The 18966-nt window shown below is 43.3% G+C and overlaps 1 protein-coding gene and 1 non-coding gene across 2 annotated transcripts in view; both read left to right on the forward strand.

Moving 5' to 3' along the window:
- Nucleotides 1–18966, forward strand: part of HS3ST5 (heparan sulfate-glucosamine 3-sulfotransferase 5) — a 140137-nt gene that overhangs the window by 34628 nt on the left and 86543 nt on the right. The gene's annotated exons all lie outside the window — the stretch shown is intronic.
- On the forward strand, nucleotides 4758–4895 carry LOC119924853. The gene has a single exon (XR_005449537.1). It is a non-coding gene; the product is annotated as a small nucleolar RNA SNORA7 (small nucleolar RNA).

Raw genomic sequence — 18966 nt, forward strand, 5'->3', positions numbered from 1 at the left:
GTGTCTGTTCATTATTCATTCATTCAATCATATTTATTGAGCACTTACTGTGTGCAGAACACTGTACTAAGTTCTTGGGAAGTACAAGTTGGCAACATATAGAGACGGTCCCTACCCAATAGTGAGCTCACAGTTTAGAAGGGGGAGACAGACAACAAAACAAAATATGTAGACAGGTGTCCAAATCGTCAGAACAAATAGAATTAAAGCTATATGCACATCATTAACAAAATAAATAGAATAGTATATATGTACAAGTAAAATAAATAGAGTAATCAATCTGTACAAATATGTACAAGTGCTGGGGGGAGGGGAAGGAGGTAGGGCGGGGGGCATGGGGAGGAGGAGAGGAAAACGGGGGCTCAGTCTGGGAAGGCCTCCTGGAGGAGGTGAGCTCTCAGTAGGGCTCTGAAGGGAGGAAGAGAGCTAGCTTGGCTGGTGTGTGGAGGGAGGGCATTCCAGGCCAGGAGAAGGATATGGGCATTGTTGTATTGTACTCTACCAAGCACTTAGTTCAGTGCTCTGCACAGAGTAATAATAATAATAATGGCATTTATTAAGTGCTTACTATGTGCAAAGCACTGTTTTAAGTGCTGAGCACTGTTAATAAATATGATAGGCTGACTGAGTGCACTGTACTGGGAATCTACTCTATATAGATTATGATACTGAACATCTACTGTATACAGAGCATGGGTCTGAGCACCTACTCTACGCAGAACACTGCACTGGGAGCCTAGTGGATACAGAGCATGGGTCTGAGCACCTACTCTATGCTGAACACTGTACTGGGAGCCTAGTGAATACAGAGCATGGGGCTGAGCACCTACTATATGCAGAGTACCGTACCGGAAGCCTATTGTATACTTAGCGTGCCACTGTGCATCTACTGTATGCAGAGCACTGTTACAGGAGCAACAGTGTGAAAGACCCTATCCGAAATGCCTGGCGGGACAGATGGAGATAAAAGACGTGATCCTTACCCTTGAGGTGTGCATGATCTAATGGGGAGAGAGTAAAAATAATAATAATAATGACAGCATTTATTAAGCACTTACTATGTTCAAAGCACTGTTCAAAGTGCTGGGGAGGTTACAAGGTGATCAGGTTGTCCCATGGGAGGCTCACAGTCTTAATCCCCATTTTACAGATGAGGTAACTGAGGCACAGAGAAGTTGTGACTTGTCCAAAGTCACACAGCTGACAGTTGGTGGAGCTGGGATTTGAACACATGACCTCTGACTCCAAAGCCCGTGCTCTTTCCACTGAGCCACACTGCTTCTAGATGAATAGATGAATATAGCTTAGTTAGGAGGGAGAGAGAAGATAGGGCTCAGCCACAAGTGAATAAATCAATCAGTACCAAATCAATAAATCTATGCCCGAATCCTGGGGCGGGGGGGGGGGGGGAGACTGAGGAAAGCCCTGAGGATTGGGGGGCCTGAACCAGGACTGTGGCAGCTATGGTGGGTGGGAGGAGATGAAGCCAATGGAACGATCCAGTCTGGACCTGCCTGAGGTATGAGGAGCAGTAGCAGCAGACATGTCTTCCCTGGCTCTCCAATCAATCATTCATGGTATTTATTGGGCACTTCCTGAGTGCAAAGTAGTTTTATGGGGCACTGTACTGAGCTCTCTCATTCCCTCTCAGCAACACCACCAAGACCCCCATCTCCCCCATCCTCTAGACTGGAGGTTCCTTGTGGGAAGGGAACGTGTCTACCAACTCTGTTCGGCTGTTCTCTCCCAAGAGCTTAGTACAGTACTCTGCACACCATAAGGGCTCAATAAATGCAACTGATTAATTGAGCAGTCTACTCGCTGACCTCCCTGTCTCCTCTCTCGCCTCACACCAGTCCGTACTTCACCCTGCTGCCTGGAACATTTTCCAAAAAAATATTCAGTTTATGTTTCTCCACTCCTCAAGAACCTCCAGGGGTTGCCCATCCACTACTGCATCAAACAGAAACTCCTTATCTTAGTCTTGAAAGCACTTAATCATCTTGCTCCCTCCTATCTTACCTTCCTGACTTCTTACTACAATCCAGCATGCTCATTTCACTCTTCTAACACCAATCAACTCACTGCACTTCTATCTCGTCAATCTCACCCCCGTCACTTTACCCCCTTCTTGTCTTGGTCTTGGAATTCCCTCCCCATTCATATCCACCATTCACATCCACCGCTCTCCTCTCTTTCAAAGCCTTACCAAAGGCACATCTCCTCCGAGAGACTTTCCCCAACTAAGCCCTCATTTCCCCTACTCTCTCTCCTTTCTGTATCATCACCCTTGCACTTGGATTTGTACTTTTTATTCATCCCACCTTCAGCCCCATAGCACTTAAGCATATATCGGTAATGTATTTGAATGTCCCTCTCCCCCTCTGGAATGTAAGGTCCCTGTGGGCAGGAAACATGTTTTCAAACTCTGCTATATTGCATTCTTTGAAACGCTTCATAAGGATGCTCTGCACACAGTAAGCGCTCAATAAATTGTCCCCAAAGCTGTTGGTAAAAAGGAACTGCTTAGGAGGCCCCCCGCTTCCCTTCCCCCGGGCCCTTCTCTCCCCCACAATCCTTAGGCAGCACAGATGCTGGTTGGTTCATCAACAATTCCTGACGTACACTCAGTGTTCTGATAAGCAGCAACATCTGTGCTGTGCTAATATTGTATATTTCAACAGAAGAAAATTCTGTTTCTGGAACAAAGCAATGTATACTGTGCTTTAATTTATTCCACTTTATCCTTAGGTTGCCCTTGAAATTGTTTTCGGTTGCTTTCTTTACATGATTGCCGCAGAACACCGGTGGAAGAGAGTTAATACCGCTACGGGAGGGAAACGTTTCAATACGTTTCAAATAGCAAGCACTGGGTTACTGAAAAGATAAAGGAGTGATGAAGGCTGAAGATTAAAAACTAAAGGAAAAGAACCTCTTTTAGAGATTATCACCCATCGGTGCCACTGCCAATCCACTAAACCAGCAGTAACTGTGTTGAATAATTTACGTAAGAAAGAAAATTGGCTTTGTATTATTTTTGCTGTTCCTCCATTATGGTTGAGATGGTATTTTTCATCTTGGGCTCCAAAAAGATACTGCTGTGGCAATTTTCAAAATAAGAACTTACATGTATCTCCTTACTCCCCCTCTGGTTTGCTTCCCCCTAAACTTCCAAACAAATGGAAAAATTAGCAATTATGGTATTTTTCAGAACAATTTACTCAGCTATGTCTATAAGCAGTCAGAAGACAGTATTTCAAATTGGTCATGGTGTTTGCCCATTTAAGAATTGCAACCTGGGCCTGCGCTTACGTGGTATATTTTTCCATCAGACTGAGGCCGAGGGGACTATTAAGGGTAAATGTGGGACTCTGTGAATCTAAAATTCTCTCACGAATCAAATCTCAAATAGAATCATCCTGAAATATTATAATCAAATGGAATCTCAAATTGGATCAGGCAGGACCTAATATGAAAAGAATGTAGCCTGAAAGAAAGGCTAAATCTTGTAACAAAAGAGGACTCTATTAAAATGGGGGACCTAAAGCAGACCATTAGTAAGGATTAGAACAACAGCATGGCCTAATGGATAGAGCACGGTCCTGGGAATCAGAAGGGCCTGGGTTCTAATCCCAGCTCCACCACTTGTCTGCTCTGTCTATTTCTCTAGACCTTGGTTACCTCATCTGTAAAATGGGGATTGAGACTGTGAGCCCCGTGTGGGACATGGACTGTGTCCAAACTTGTTTAGCTTGTAACTACCTCAGCACTTAGTACAGTGTCTGGCACATAAGAAGCGCTTAACAAATACCATTAAAAAAAATTTAGAAGTATACATCCTCCTGAAAACAAGACCAAGACTAGTTGCTCATCAGGAAGGAGACAGGGAAAATATGTTACAATCAATCAAGCAATCAATCAGTGGTATTTATCAAATGCTTACTGGATGCAGAGCAAGGTACTAAAGTATTTAGAAGAGTACAATACAAAAAATTAGGTAGACATCTCCCCTGCCCAAAAGGACCTCAAAGTCTGGGGTCTGTAGTGGGGTCTTACACCAGAGATGTGAGAGTCACTGAAAGAAAATTCTAGAACAGTTAATTCTTAAGCCCAGATTGGTGCTTCTGTATTATATTTAGAGAGACAGCGCTGGGTGCTAATCATTCTCCATCCCAGACACTGAACTCACTCTCTCAGATGAACAAATCTGGAGGATGTCACAATGAGGACACAGTATTTGATGGTTAAAAACCAGCTGCTGGAATCATACTAATTTCACATAGAATAAACACTATGTCACACGGCTATTAAATGAATTTTGATTAATTTAAAATTTGGTCTTCCCGAAGGTGATACTTACGTCCTCTGACTCCCAGGGCTGTGCTCTTTCCACTAGGCCACACTGCTTCTCTTGTAACCTTCTAAGAATGCTTGTTCTCACTCTTCTTCCCACCCTAACCACCAGGGCTTGACAGACCACTGCTCTCTCACCTTCAAAGTCGTTCTAAAATCACAATTCCTCTAAGAGGCCTCCTCTGGTTGATTTCTTACCTCCTAATCTTCTATCTCCCAACTACCATTTCTCTGCCGCCTAAGCTTCTAGGTACTAATAATCCCTCAGTAGCACTTATGTACATATCTTCACACTCCATTCCTTCCTCCTACCTGCAGGTTATTCGAGTGTCTTTCACCCTACTAGTTGGACATTTACTGCAGACAGGAATCATGTCTATTAATTCTATTGTACTCTCCCAAGTCCCTTCTCAGGATCACACCTGGAGAGTTTCCAGTACTCTACCACTCTCGGCTATGGGAGGAAGAGTCAAGCAGAGGCATATCCATTCCATTCCTAGCTTGGACAGTGGCTAGAGAGTGGAAGGCCATCTGCTACAAGTCAAAATTCACCTGTGCCGGGCAGCAGCGGCATGGGAGAGAGTCGAGTGTGGAAACCTAAGTTTACAGAGAGGAAGGAGGCAATGGTAAACCACTTCTGTATTTTTACCAAAAATCTCTATGGATACACTACCAGAATGATTGCTGATGGAGAGTGAGGTGTTCTGGGGAGAGATGTGTCCATGGAGTCGCCGTGGGTCAGAGACGACTTGAAAGCATAAGACAAGATTCTCCCAAGTGCATTGTACAAATGCTGTCTTCACTCAGTAAATGCTTAATAAATGTTATTGGTTGAATCTGAGTCTGAATTTCCAAAGAGTCACACAAAAATTATTCTTTTCATGGTCCTTTAAAGGCCACTTTGATCTGTAGCTATTTCTGTATATATTTCTTGTCTTTGATTCTCAGATGAAGTCAAGAGACTTATGGCTCTCTCAAAAGAATCAGGACATTGAAATTATTAGAGTGGCTGATAGGGAAAATTTTGATTTATCTACATGGGCAATTTGATTCACTTACTGTTACATCCGCGGGCATCCTCTGTGGAAGATTTCATAACTATTCATCAGGAAAGGATTTTATTGATGAGTGGCAACCTTCAGATCTTGTTGATCCATCTCTGCCTTGAATATATTTGTTTCAATCTGGAGGCGGCTAGGCAGTAATTCAAACTGTTAATGGGTTCTTAGACTCTGACTGGAAATGGGGGGAGGTAGAGGAAAATAGAGAAGACAATAAAATGCAAACTATGGAATTGCATTCGAAGTTCTCTGAAAGTTTAATTCACCGGGCTGTCAAAAGTTGTTAAAACATTACTTCCTTTGGTAAATACGAAATGTGAACAAACAAGTCTTTATATAGCAGAAACTGACACTTTGTCAGAAAGGTCTATTGTAAGAAAATAGGTTCTGAAAAACATTTTTCTTAAAAAACAAAGAAAATGAACCAAATCCACTATCATCCAGTATTCCCAGGCAGAGCCCAAAAGAGGGTGAAACAAACACCAGAGGCAGATGTTGCCAGGCTTGACAAAAGTCAGTTTCATTTCTTTCTTTTTTTGTTTTTTTTGAACAGCAAAAAAATCAGAAAGAGAATTGTGGATTTTGTGGTATGATAAGACTGGTCTGCAGGAATAAAGAAACTAGCTCTGGCGCTTGCAAAATTTATTTTCTTCAAAGGCACAAGCTGCCCAAATGTGAGATGCTACTCCTAGGCTGGCCTCACAACACACCCATTCTGAGAACTAGAATTGAGGAATTACCATGGGTAGCAAAAATTTCCCTATCTGGCCAGAGCACTTGCTGTGGGAAATGAACTTCTACATGAGGAAGATGAAGTGTAGAATCAAGTCTCAAGTTTATTTCTTCAGAAATAACCTTCCTACCCTTCCAAAAGCCACCGAACTTGTGGGAGGAAGACAGATAAAGGAATGGAAAGGAGATGATGCTGGAAAACCTCAGCAAATAGTTGTCATAAAATAGTAGCTCTCGCTGCTGTTGCTCTTTTGACCAAACCGACTTGTGGGATCTCAAATGGCCAGTGAAACTGAGACCTGAGTTCAGGAGAAGCTGAACACCATGGCCTAGTGGAAAGAGTCCAGGCCCGGGGATCAAGAGACGTGGGTTCTAATCTTGACACTAGTTCTCCTCTGCTGGTGACCTTGGGCAAGTCACCAAATTCCTGGTTGCCTCAATTTCCTTATGTGTAAAATGGGTATTAAATACCTGTTCTCCCTCCTTCTAAGACTATGAGTCTATCTGGGACAGGTTCTCTGTCAGAGCTGATTATCCTGTAATTCCCCAGTGCATAATACAGTGTTTGGCAACAGTAAGGTCTTAACAAATACCAAAATCATTATTATTGAGAGCAGCAATCATTACCACTTTATTGACTGCACTCTCTCAATCACTTAGTACAGTGCTCTGCACATGGAAAGCACTCAATAAATGCCACTGATTGAGTGATTGATTCAAAGTCAGTTTAGTTGTGGATTCTACCTCCAGCCCTCTGGTTGCCCCTTTAGGGCTTAAACAGCATTCCTGGGGTTGAGATCCAGGAGATGCAGGACATAACTCCTTTACAGAAAGGGTTCACTGTGATAATAATCATTATGATAGTATTTGTAAAGCACTTACTATGTGTACTAAGCACTGGGGTGGATACAAGTAAATCAGGTTGGACACAGTCCTGGTCCCACGTGGGGCTCACAGTCTCAATCTTCATTTTACAGATGGAGTAACTGAGGCCCGGAGAAGTAAAGTGACTTGCCCAAGGTCACATAGCAGGCAAGTGGCGGAGCTGGGATTAGACCCCACTTTCCACTAAACCACGCCACTTGAGTAGCATCCCCAACCTGGTGGATAACACTGGCACCACGGCGTAGTGGCTAGAGCACAGGCTTGGGAGTTAGAGGACGTGGGTTCTAATCCCGGCTCTGCCACTTAGCTGTGGGACTTTGGGCAAGTCACTTCACTTCTCTGGGCCCCAGTTACCTCATCTATAAAATGGGGATTAAGACTGTGAGCCCCACGTGGACAACCTGATAACCTTGTATCTATCCCAGTGCTTTGAACAGTGCTTGGCACATAGTAAGTGCATAAAAAATACGATCATCATTATTATTATTATTATTACTCAACCTGCCAGGAATCACAATGACCAACAAGAAGGGGAAGGGAGGAGTAAGAGGAGGATGAATAGGCGAAGGAGCAGGGGGAGGAGAAGAACAAGGAGGAGTAGAAGGAGGGGCAGGAGGAAGAGATAGAGAAAGAGCAAGAAGAAGATATGTACATATCTATTCTATTTATTTTATTTTGTTGATTTGTTTTGTTCTCTGTCTCCCCCTTCTAGACTGTGAGCCCACTGTTGGGTAGGGACCGTCTCTGTGTGTTGCTGACTTGTACTTCCCAAGCGCTTAGTCCAGTGCTCTGCACACAGTAAGCGCTCAATAAATACGATTGATTGATTGATAGTACAGTGCTCTGCGCACAGTAAACGTTCAATAAATATGATTGATTGAATGAATGAATGACTACTCCCCGGTGACCCTCTTACCTCCGATGACCCCCCCTTACCTTTGGGGTGATGCCTGGGCTTCAATGAAGGATAGTAGCAGCGATAGAGGTGCAGAATCTTGAGGTTCACTCATCAAAGTGTCCACAAACCTAGGCGAATGGGAGAGCCAGAGGGTTTTAGGGTCCAGTGGGGGTTGACAGAGTCTGGGCATTCCTAAAGTGACCCTGGGGGGTCTTTTTACTTTCCCCACCTTCAAAGCCTTATTGAAAGCACATCTTCTCCAAGAGGCCTTCCCTGATTAAGCCCTCATTTCCTCTTCTCCCACTCTCTTCTTCATCTCCCTTGCCCTTGGATTTGCTCTCTTTTTTCACCCCTCCCTCAGCCCCACAGCACTTAAGCACATATCTATAATTTATTTATATTAATGTCCACCTGCCCCTCTAGACTGTAAACACATTTTGGGCAGGGAATATAGTTACTAACTCTATTGTATTGTACTCTCCCAAGTGCTTAGGTCACTGCTCTGCCCACATTAAGTTCTCATTAAATGTTGCTTGATTGATTAATTGGCTGAGAGCCTCCAGTAACATCACAGTGCTCAATAAATACCATTAATTGATCAATGGATTTATCCAAGTCCTTTATTAGCTGAAAGAAATAGCTAGATTAAAAAGCGGTATATTATACAGGCATCAGCGCTTAGAACAGTGCCAGCACATAGAACAGTGCTTTGCACATAGTAAGCACTTAACAAATACCATCATTATTATTATTATTATTATATAAAAGCCTAGAGATTTTCCAATTTTGACCAAAAGATATTCTTGTCTCGCTTTAATACTAAAGGCCAAATATTCTGTATGTTCTAATCTAATTTTAATATTTCATTCAATTGTATTTATTGAGCACTTACTGTGTGCAGAGCACTGTACTAAGCTCTTGGAAACTACAATTCAGCAACAAATGGAGACAATCCCTACCCAACAACTTAATAATAATTAATAATAATAATTTTGATAGTTGTTAAGTGCTAACAATGTGCAAGACACTGTTCTAAGCCCTAGGGTAGATACAAGTCATTAATCAGGTTGGACACATCACAGTCCATGTCACACATGGGGCTCAGAGTCTTAGTCCCCATTTTACAGATGCAGTAACTGAGGCACAGAGAAGTTAAATAACTTGTTCAAGGCCACACAGCAGACAAGTGGCAGAGCAGGGATTAGTACCCAGAATCTCTGACCCCTAGGCCCGTGCTCTTTCCACTAAGCCACCCTGTAATCAACATTTATTGATAGCCATAAGCTGCAAGCTTTGTGTTAAGATATTAAGCTCTAGTGGGAGTATATAGAGGATGAGAGGGTAAGAATTATGTTTCTCAAAATTCTTCATGTAAATGAAATTGCTGATGGGTACTAATTGATGATGACCTTGCGTTAGAAGAAGAATTCCCTCCACCCACTTTATAAATGCTCAGTTAATGGAAAAATAATGCAGTATGACATGAGCAGTTAAAGAATTGAACCATAATCCCCCCTTTCCCAATCTCTAAATTGTCCTGCCTTACTTAAAAAGCACATCATGTTTCCCATTCAGATCCGAACAAGTATCCAATCCTGAAGCATACAGCATAAGCCCAGGAGTCAGAAAGACCTGGGTTCTAATTCCTGCTTCACCACATGTCTGCTGTGTGACTTTGGCAAGTCACTTAACTTCTCTGGGCCTCAGTTACCTCATCTGTAAACTGGGGATTAAAAGTATAAGCCCCCTGTAGGACAGGGACTGTGCCCAACCTGACTAACTTGTATCTACCCCAGTGCTTAGAACAGTGCTTGGAACATAATAAGCACTTAACAAGTACCATAATTATTATTATTATTACATGGATCTTCAATCAACCCACTTCTTATGAACAGGCAACAGCTGCCCTCAGCATTAAAGTAGATAATCATCAACCAGTCTCCCCCTTCTAGACTTTGAGCCCGTTTTTGGGTAGGGACCATCTCTGTATGTTGCCGATTTGTAATTCCCCAGTGCTTAGTACAGTGCTCTGCACACAGTAAGCACTCCATAAATACGATTGAATGAATGAATGAATGAATGAATGAACAAAGGAGTCAATCTGGAGAGACACAACAAGCAGTATCTTAAAAAATGAATCATGTCACTGCATTTGCCCAGAAAGCCCCAAAGCGGTATCAAGACAGAGGGTCTGTACTCAAGGAGATTGTTTGAAATGTCCACCATGAAACAGCAGCAGACTCGGAGAGATACAAGATTTAATTAACTCAATGGCTTTCAATGTAGTAATCACCCAATGATCCAGTGCAAGAGTAATTGTAGGCTTTGGTGCTAAAACTGAGCTTCAGGTATATTCTTGAGACTATATGCACAGCCAACATGCAATTATAGTGGGCAATGGTAGCAGGAATAGCATGGATCAATGTAATCCAGATAATTGAAAAAGGACTCCAATTTAAACTTCTTCCTTCAGGGCTTTTCCCAGAACTCTAATAAATAGCAGAGTGATTCATTTGTGTTTTATTTCTTCCCTCTGCCCTTGACCCTGCCCTTTCTCTGCCCATCCATGAGAGAAGATGCTCAACAAGGCTCAAAAGGGGCACAGGTTGGGAAAGTGGGGAGGAGGAAAAAGTCTAGATGATCCAACCTTGGGAAAACCAGACCCTGATTTTTGTGTAATTGTCCAGACCTAGAACCACTCAGCAAGTATGCTCAATAAAGCTCAGTACTAATAATGATAATAATGATTTTTATTAAGTGTTTACTATGTACAAAGCACTGTTCTAAGTGCTAGGGAGGTTACAAGGTGATCAGGTTGTCCCATGGGGGTCTCACAGTCTTAGTCTGGTGTTCTGCTAATGAGAGAGACAGCAGGAACATTGAATCTGGGTACCCCAAAACCTTTCTTATAAACAGCAGGGATCATCCCAAATGTCACAGAGCTAGGAGAGAGTCCAGAAAGGGCACCATAAAGTCATCCTACCATAGTTTAATGGGCAGAGCTTGGAGGCTTGCCATAGTGGATAGAGCACGGGCCTGAGGCTCAGAAGGTCATGGGTTCTAATCCCGGCTCTGCCAGTTGTCTGCTGGGTGACCTTGGGCAAGTCAATTCACTTCTCTGTGTTTCAGTTACCTTATCTGTAAAATGGGGAATGAGATTATGAGCCCCGTGTTGGGCAGGGACCATGTCCAACCTGATTTGCTTGTATCCATCCCAGTGTTTAGTTCAATGCCTGGCACACAGTAAGTGTTTAATACCAAAATTATTATTATTATTGTTATTGCTAATGAGCCCTTGTCTACCCAAGCTCTCTAGCATATATGGAACCTGTAACATCTGGATCGTATTTCTGCACTGCCTTGCAAATCTCAGCACCAGCCTGGAACCCAAACAGTAGCTGACTGTTGGGATAGTGACAGCATTTTCTCTGAGCAATCTTGTGACATTCCAGCCAGGAAGAATTCCCACTAGAGTGTGAGAGACTGGAGGCCTTGAGGACATGGACATTTCTGGAAACTTTGCAGGGAGCTTTGAGGGGGATTTTCCAAAGGACTCCACAGGGACACAGCTTGGAAACTTTGTCTGGAAACACAGCAGGGATGTTTCGGGGGTTTACTACAGAGTCTTCGATTCACTTCTCAGCATTTATGTACATATCTCTAACTTTATTTATTTATATTAGTGTCTGTCTTCCCCTTTAGACTGTAAGCTTGTTTTGGGCAGTGAGTGTATCTGTTATAGTGTAATATTGTACTCTCTCAAGCGCTTAGAACAGTGCTCCTCACAAAGTGCTCGATGTATACGACTGACTCAGCAGCACTTAGCAGCACAAATGCTATCTCACCAGGAATTCCATCATCATCTTGTAGTAATAAAGGTTGTAGAAGTAGTAGTAAAAGTAAGTGTTAAGCACTTCCTGGGGCCAGAACACCAATACTGAGTGCTGGGAAAGAGCCCCTGTCCCTGTCTCTGTCCCTGTCAACTGAGAAGCTCATAGCCCATGAATGTAAGCTGGGCAGAAGACTAGAGACAGACCCATCAGGAGCAGTGAAACAATAGAATTCTAAAACAACAGAAAAGACCAAGAAAAACTCACATTACACAAAATAAAAACAAAAATGAGTTGGTTCTTGTGGCTAAAGGAGCAAATTTTCAGGCTCCTTGTGGCATACCTATAGCAATAATAATAATAACTGTGGTATTTGTAAAGCTCTTACTATGTGCCAAGCACTGTTCTAAGTGCTGGGGTAGATAAATGGTAATCAGATTGGACACAGTCCCTGTCCCACACGGGGTCACTGTCTTAATCTCTGTTAGGCAGACATTTAACTGAGGCACAAAGTTGTTAAGTAACTTGCTCAAGATCAAACCACAGACATGCGGCAGGAGGAAGAATTAGAACCCAGGCCCTCTGACTTCCGGGATGGTACCCTTTCTACTAGGCCACACTGCTTCTCAACAATGAGCACTGCAGATACCAGTCTTTCTGAGACTCTGTGTGGCCTGAATCTGCAGGTGCTTTTCTCTTTCCCATGGGGTGGCAAAAGTGGTATACCATCGTTCTGTGAGAAGTAGCATGGCCTAGTGGATAGAATACAGGCCTGTGAGTCAGAAGGACCTGGGTTCTAATTCAGGTTCTGCTACTTGTCTGCTTTGTGACCTTGGGCAAGTCACTTCACTTCTCTGTGCCTCGGTTCCCTCATCTGCAAAACCGGGATTAGGACTGGGAGTCCCATATGGGACAGGGACTGTGTCCAACCTGATTAGTTTGTATCTACCCCAGGGCTTAGAACAGTGCTTGACACTTAGCAAATATCATCACTATTAGGACGAGATGGAGTCACCTCAGTGGTGTGGAGGGGAGCCAATGTCATTTTCCAGGAAGGCAGTGAGGCTGGCGGATGGAGCGTGTCGGACTCTGGATGACAGGGAGGGAAGGCAATTCACTCGTCCATGGTTGCAAGGGTCTGAGAATGTTTAGGGAGGCACAAGATTGTGTTTTTTATTTCTTCTAGACTGTGAGCCCGCTGTTGGGTAGGGACCGTCTTTATGTGTTGCCGACTTGTACTTCCCAAGCGCTTAGTACAGTGCTGTGCACACAGTAAGAGCTCAATAAATACGATTGAATGAATGAATGAATGAACAAGACTGTAGTTTTCTTTTGTTGTTTGTTTTTTAATCGTATTTGTTGAGAAAGGGGCTGAGAATGTGTAGGGAGGCACAAGACTACAGTTTTCTTTTGTTGTTGTTTGTTTTCTTAGTGGTATTTGTTGAATGCTTACTATGTATGCACCAGGCACAATACTAAGCACTGGAATAGAAACAAGCTAATCGGTCTGGACACAGTCCCTGTCCCACACGGGATCACGGTCTTAATCTCTATTTTACAGATGAGGTAACTGTGGTACGAAAAACTTAAGTGACTTGCCCAAGGTCACACAGCAGACAAGTGAAAGAGACGGGATTAGAAATAAGGTCTTTCTGGCTCCCAGGTGCGTACTCTTTACAAAAGAATGCTCTGCTCCTCTGCGTGTTTCTCTAGGCTGTGGCAGAGAGGGGCTGAGAAGTCTCAGCAGCTGCTTTTATACATTCATGAAGAGCAACAGATACCACCTAAAAATACCACATTTGGTGGTAGCATTGACATCGTGGGTGTCTTTATGCACTCCCACAAATGCCACATACACATATCCTGTACCGGGAAAGGGCAGTCCTTCTGGTGGGAGTAATATCTTTCAGGTTCTCAGTGCTCAGGTGTACTGCTATACTGAATGGAAACCTAAAAGACTGGAAGAGTGTGTGCTTCTCCCAAAGTGCCTAATTTTGCATTCATGAAATATATGGTCTGATAATGCCAGAAATCTACATGCTTGATTGTGTTCTCCTTAAGCACTTCACGACTCAACCCAGCTCCACAGTGCTTATGCAAAGATTCTTACACACCAGTCAATCAATCAATCATATGGAGCATTTACCGGGTACTAAGTGCTTGGGAGGGTATAACTTCTCTGTACCTCAGTCACCTCACCTGTAAAATGGGGTTTAAGACCATGGGCCCTCTACGGGACAAGGACTGTGTCCATCCCAATTTGCACGTGTCCACCCCAGAGCTTAGTGCAGTACCTGGCACATAGTAAATGCTTAAGAAATACCATAATTATTACTAAAACACAACAATATAATAGACACATTCCCTCCCCACAACTATTACCCCCCTCTGTAATTTATTTTAATATCCATCTTTCACTGTAACCTGTAAGCTTTTTTTTTTTAAAAAAAAAAGGGATTTGTTAAGAGGTCACTAAGTGTCAAGCACTGCTCTAAGCTCTGGGGTAGATGCTAGAAAATCAGGTCGGATGCAGTCCCTGTCCCACAGTGGGCTCACAGTCTAAAGGAGATGGGAGATCTGGTATTGGATCCCTATTTTACTGATGAAGAAACTAAGGCACCAAGAAGTTAAGTGACTTGTCCAAGGTCACACAGCAGACAAGGGGCAGAGCTGGGATTAGAACACAGGTCCTTTGACTCCCAGGCTTGTGCTCTTTCCACTAAACCACACAACTCTCCTTGTGAACAGGGATCACATCCACTATTTCTGTCATATGGTACTTTCCCATGAGCATAGTACAGTGCTCTACACACAGTTATCTCTCAGTAAGTGCCATTGATTGATTGATTGGGACTAATTTTCTAAAGCATCTTCTCCACCAGTGGTAAGAGGAATTCGGCATTATCCCGAAAGCCTACAAAGTAGTGCATCAGTGTGGGTGGTTGATATCAAATATTAACCTTGCAGACTAGCAGTGAAAATAAATCTGTGTTCAGTTATTGAACACATGCTTCGCTGATTAGAAGAGTGACAACTCTGCCGTGGGAAACCGGGAGCAGCTTTCAATTCCTTAGCACATTTAATCTAATCAGCTGTTTTCCGAGCTACTTAATTACCTCACCATTAGTCTGTACGGCAAATGGCATAATGGGTTTATTTAGACAGGGAGAGATGTGCCCTGCTCCATTTTGCAGCTGAATTGTCTCTAAATCTCCTCTGGATAAATCCTGATGTCATTTAGTTCTGAGCCCTCCAGGTGGTGAAGCTACAAGTGTGAGGTTGTAGGTGAGATTGCAGAGTTTTCTGGGCCTCAAATGCAAGTGAGGCCCAGGAGTTTCCAGGAGGATGATGTGAGAAATGATTTTCCCCAGATTTCTGCCCCAAGGCTTGGGGTAGACTTTCTTTGGCAGAGATCCACAAGTTATTCAAGTTCAGTGTTGGGATCTCCGAGTGAGGCTGGTATTCAAACAAGGAGCCCCACCAGCAAGTGGAATACAATAAAGGTCAAAATAATAATAATAATGGTATTTGTTAAGCAGTTAACAATGTGTCAGGTACTGTACTAAGCGCTGGGGTTGATCCAAGCAAATCGGGTTGGACACAGTCCCTGTCCCATGTGGGGCTCACAGTCTCAATCCTCATTTTACAGACGAGGTCACTGAGGCCCATAGAATCAATCAATCGTATTTAATCAATCGTATTTATTGAGCGCTTACTGTGTGCAGAGCAGTGAAGTGACTTGCCCAAGGCCATACAGCAGACAAGTGGCCGAGCCGGGATTTGAACCCATGACCTTCTGACTCTATCCACTAGGCCATGGCGCGTCACAGCGGTGGTTGTAACTCTGAAGCACTTATGATGTGAACTAAGCACTGGGTGTGGTAGAACATAAGCAGCTGGGACACAGCCCCTGTCCCTCCTCATGCTCACAATCCAAGGCAGAAGGAGAGCAGGTATAGAATCCTCATTTTTCAGGTGAGAAAATTGAGCCACAGAGAAATTCAGTGACTGGCCCAAGGTCACACAGCAGGCTGTATCCACTAGGCCATGTACTTAGCCAAGTACAAAGTTGACGCAGAGGGGAGGCACATAGGAGAAACAAGGGCTTAGTCAGGGAATCAATCAATCAATCAATCAATCGTATTTATTGAGTGCTTACTATGTGCAGAGCACTGTACTAAGCGCTTGGGAAGTACAAATTGGCAACACATAGAGACAGTCCCTACCCAACAGTGGGCTCACAGTCTAAAAGGGGGAGACAGAGAACAGAACCAAACATACCAACAAAATAAAATAAATAGGATAGAAATGTACAAGTAAAATAAATAAATAAATAAGTAAATAAATAGAGTAATAAATATGTACAACCATATATACATATATACAGGTGCTGTGGGGAAGGGAAGGAGGTAAGATGGGGGGATGGAGAGGGGGACGAGGGGGAGAGAAGACCTCTTGGAGGACATGTGAAGCAGCGCGGTTTAGTGGAAAGAGCAAGGGCTTGGGAGTCAAGAGGTCATAGTTTCTAATCCCAGCTCCACCACTCGTCATCTTCGTGGCCTTGGGCAAGCCACTTAACTTCTCTGTGTCTCAGTTACCTCATCTGTAAAATGGGGATGAAGACTGTGTGCCCCGGATGAGACAACCTCATTACCTTGTATCTACCCCTGCGCTTAGAACAGTGCTTGGCACATAGTAAGCACTTAACAAATACCAACATTATCATTATTATTATTATATTATTTTAATAAGCCTTTGAAGCCAGGGAGAATGGTGGTCTGTTGCATTTGAAGGGGGAGGAAGCTCCAGGAGAGAAGGAGAACATGGGCTAGGGGTCAGCTGTGAGATAGATGAGATCAAAGGACAGTGAGTAGGTTGGCATTAGAGGAGCAGAAGTGAGGATGGAGTTATAGTTGTAAATCAGCAAGGTAAGATAGGAGGGAATGAACTGATTGAATATCTTAAAGAGATAGAGATGGTAGTTGAAGCCATGGTAATGAATGAGCTTAGTACAGCACTCTACACACGGTGCGCTCTCAATAAATTATGACTGATTGATTAAAGCTTTCGGTAAGGAGTTTCTGTTCAGTGACCTAGTGGATACAGCAGGGGCCTTTGAGTCAGAAGGACGTGGTTTCTAGTCCCAGCTCCAGCACCTGTCAGCTGTGTGACTTTGGGCAAGTCACTTAACTTCTCTGTGCCTCCATTACCTCATCTGTAAAATGAGTATTAAGACTGTGAGCCCCATTTGGGCAATGGACCAGGTCCAACCTGATGAGCTTGTATCTACCCCATTGTTTATAACAGTGACTAGCATATACTAAGCGCTTAACATTTAAAAAAAAGATGGCAACTGTTGGAGGTTCTTGACATATGAACTGAACTTTTGAGAAAAAAGATCGAGGCAGAAGTGTGAAGTATGGACTAGAGAGGGGAGACACAGGAGGCAGGGAGGTCAGCGAGGAGGCTGATGCAGTAGTTAAAGGGGGAAATGCTAAGTTCTTGGATCAGCATGGTGGTAGCCATGGTAGAGAAGGACATGGGGATTCTAGAGATGTTGTGAAGATAGAACAGGCAAGATTTCAGTTCTACGCTATAGTCATTCTAGGCCGTTTATATGGTGAGCAGATTCTGAAGGACACTGGCAAATTCCCTTTCGATGGAAGAAACCCCTCTGCTTTGTTAGATATGTTGTATTAGTTCAGGTAAATAATTTGTAGAGAAATTAGCCTTGATTTCAGGTTGATAATCTATGTTTATGATCCCGGTGTTGCCCAATATTTGTAGTGTCCAGAACTGGGGATTTTGGCCTCATAAATCAGTGGTCTTGAGTTTAGCTATCACTTGGTCCCGGAGGGGCTATGTGTTGCTACCCAGAGGGGCACCATGCACAAAATTCTTCCAATCAGTCAGTCAGTTGATTGTTTTTATTGAGTACTAACTGTGTGTAGACCACTATTCTAAACACTTGGGAGAGTAGAGTATAACAATATAACAGACACATTCGTTGCCCACAACAAGCCTACAGAGGGAGATAGACACTATTATAAATAAATAAATTCCAAGTATACTGGAGCCCCTTTTGATTCATCAAAAGGGGCTATTTCTTTTTAGTTATTTTTTTTTTGGAAACCCACAGTATGAACAAACTATAAGGGCAACATAAACCGGGAATGATTTATCAGGGGTCAGGATACTTTATCCCAAGTCTCCATTCAATATGATTTTTTCCCAAAATAATGATCAAATTCCATATGCCAACTCTCCTCAGGGGGAAAACATGTTTAGGCATCTGGGTTTCCATTCAGGCTCCGGCTGTTGAAGACCCAAGACCCCACCTCCCTGTCCCCACCCAAACCATTAATTCATTCATTCACTCGTAGTTATTGAGCACTTACTGTGTGCAAAGCACTGTACTAAGCTCTTGGGAAAGTACAATACAGTAATAAAGACAGGCAATCCCTGCCCACAACGAGCTCACAGTCTAGTACTAACCCTTAGTACTTGGTCTTGGTCATCTAGTTCTTTCCTGTTGCCCCTGATTGGTTCATAATGGCTGCACCCTAGATTCTCTTTGGGTGTTAACCCAACCATCATCATCATCAATCATATTTATTGAGTGCTTACTGTGTGCAGAGCACTGTACTAAGCGCTTGGGAAGTACAAATTGGCAACATATAGAGACAGTACCTACCCAACAGTGGGCTCACAGTCTAAAAGGGGGAGATTTCATTTCATTGTTTCTCCATAGCTGGGTGAGGTGCCTGACATTCTCTCTCTATCTTCAAACCCTAACTAAAATCACATGTCCTTCAAGAGGTCTTCCTGGACTGAGCCCTCATTTCCCCTACTCCTTTTCCATTGTGCTTCACCCACCCACTTTAATCTGTACACTTTAACCATCCAACATTCACCCTATCCTCATCCCCACATCACGTATGTTCATAGCCATAATTTATGTTAATGGCCATCTACCCCTTTAGACTGTAAGTTCCTTGAGGGCTGGGAGCGTTTTTACCAACTCTGTTGTATTGTACTCTCCCTAGTGCTTAGTACAGTGCTCTACATACAGTAAACACTCAATAAATACCACTGATTGATTGACTGGGGCTCTGCTGTGTCATCTGAATGCCAAGTCTTCATTCCACTCCTTTGAAGAAACTGTTGTTCCAAAGTCCAGGTTGAAGACCCAGGTCTGACCCACTAG

The sequence above is a fragment of the Tachyglossus aculeatus genome, chromosome 2, assembly GCF_015852505.1.
Source record: "Tachyglossus aculeatus isolate mTacAcu1 chromosome 2, mTacAcu1.pri, whole genome shotgun sequence".
NCBI lineage: Eukaryota > Metazoa > Chordata > Mammalia > Monotremata > Tachyglossidae > Tachyglossus > Tachyglossus aculeatus.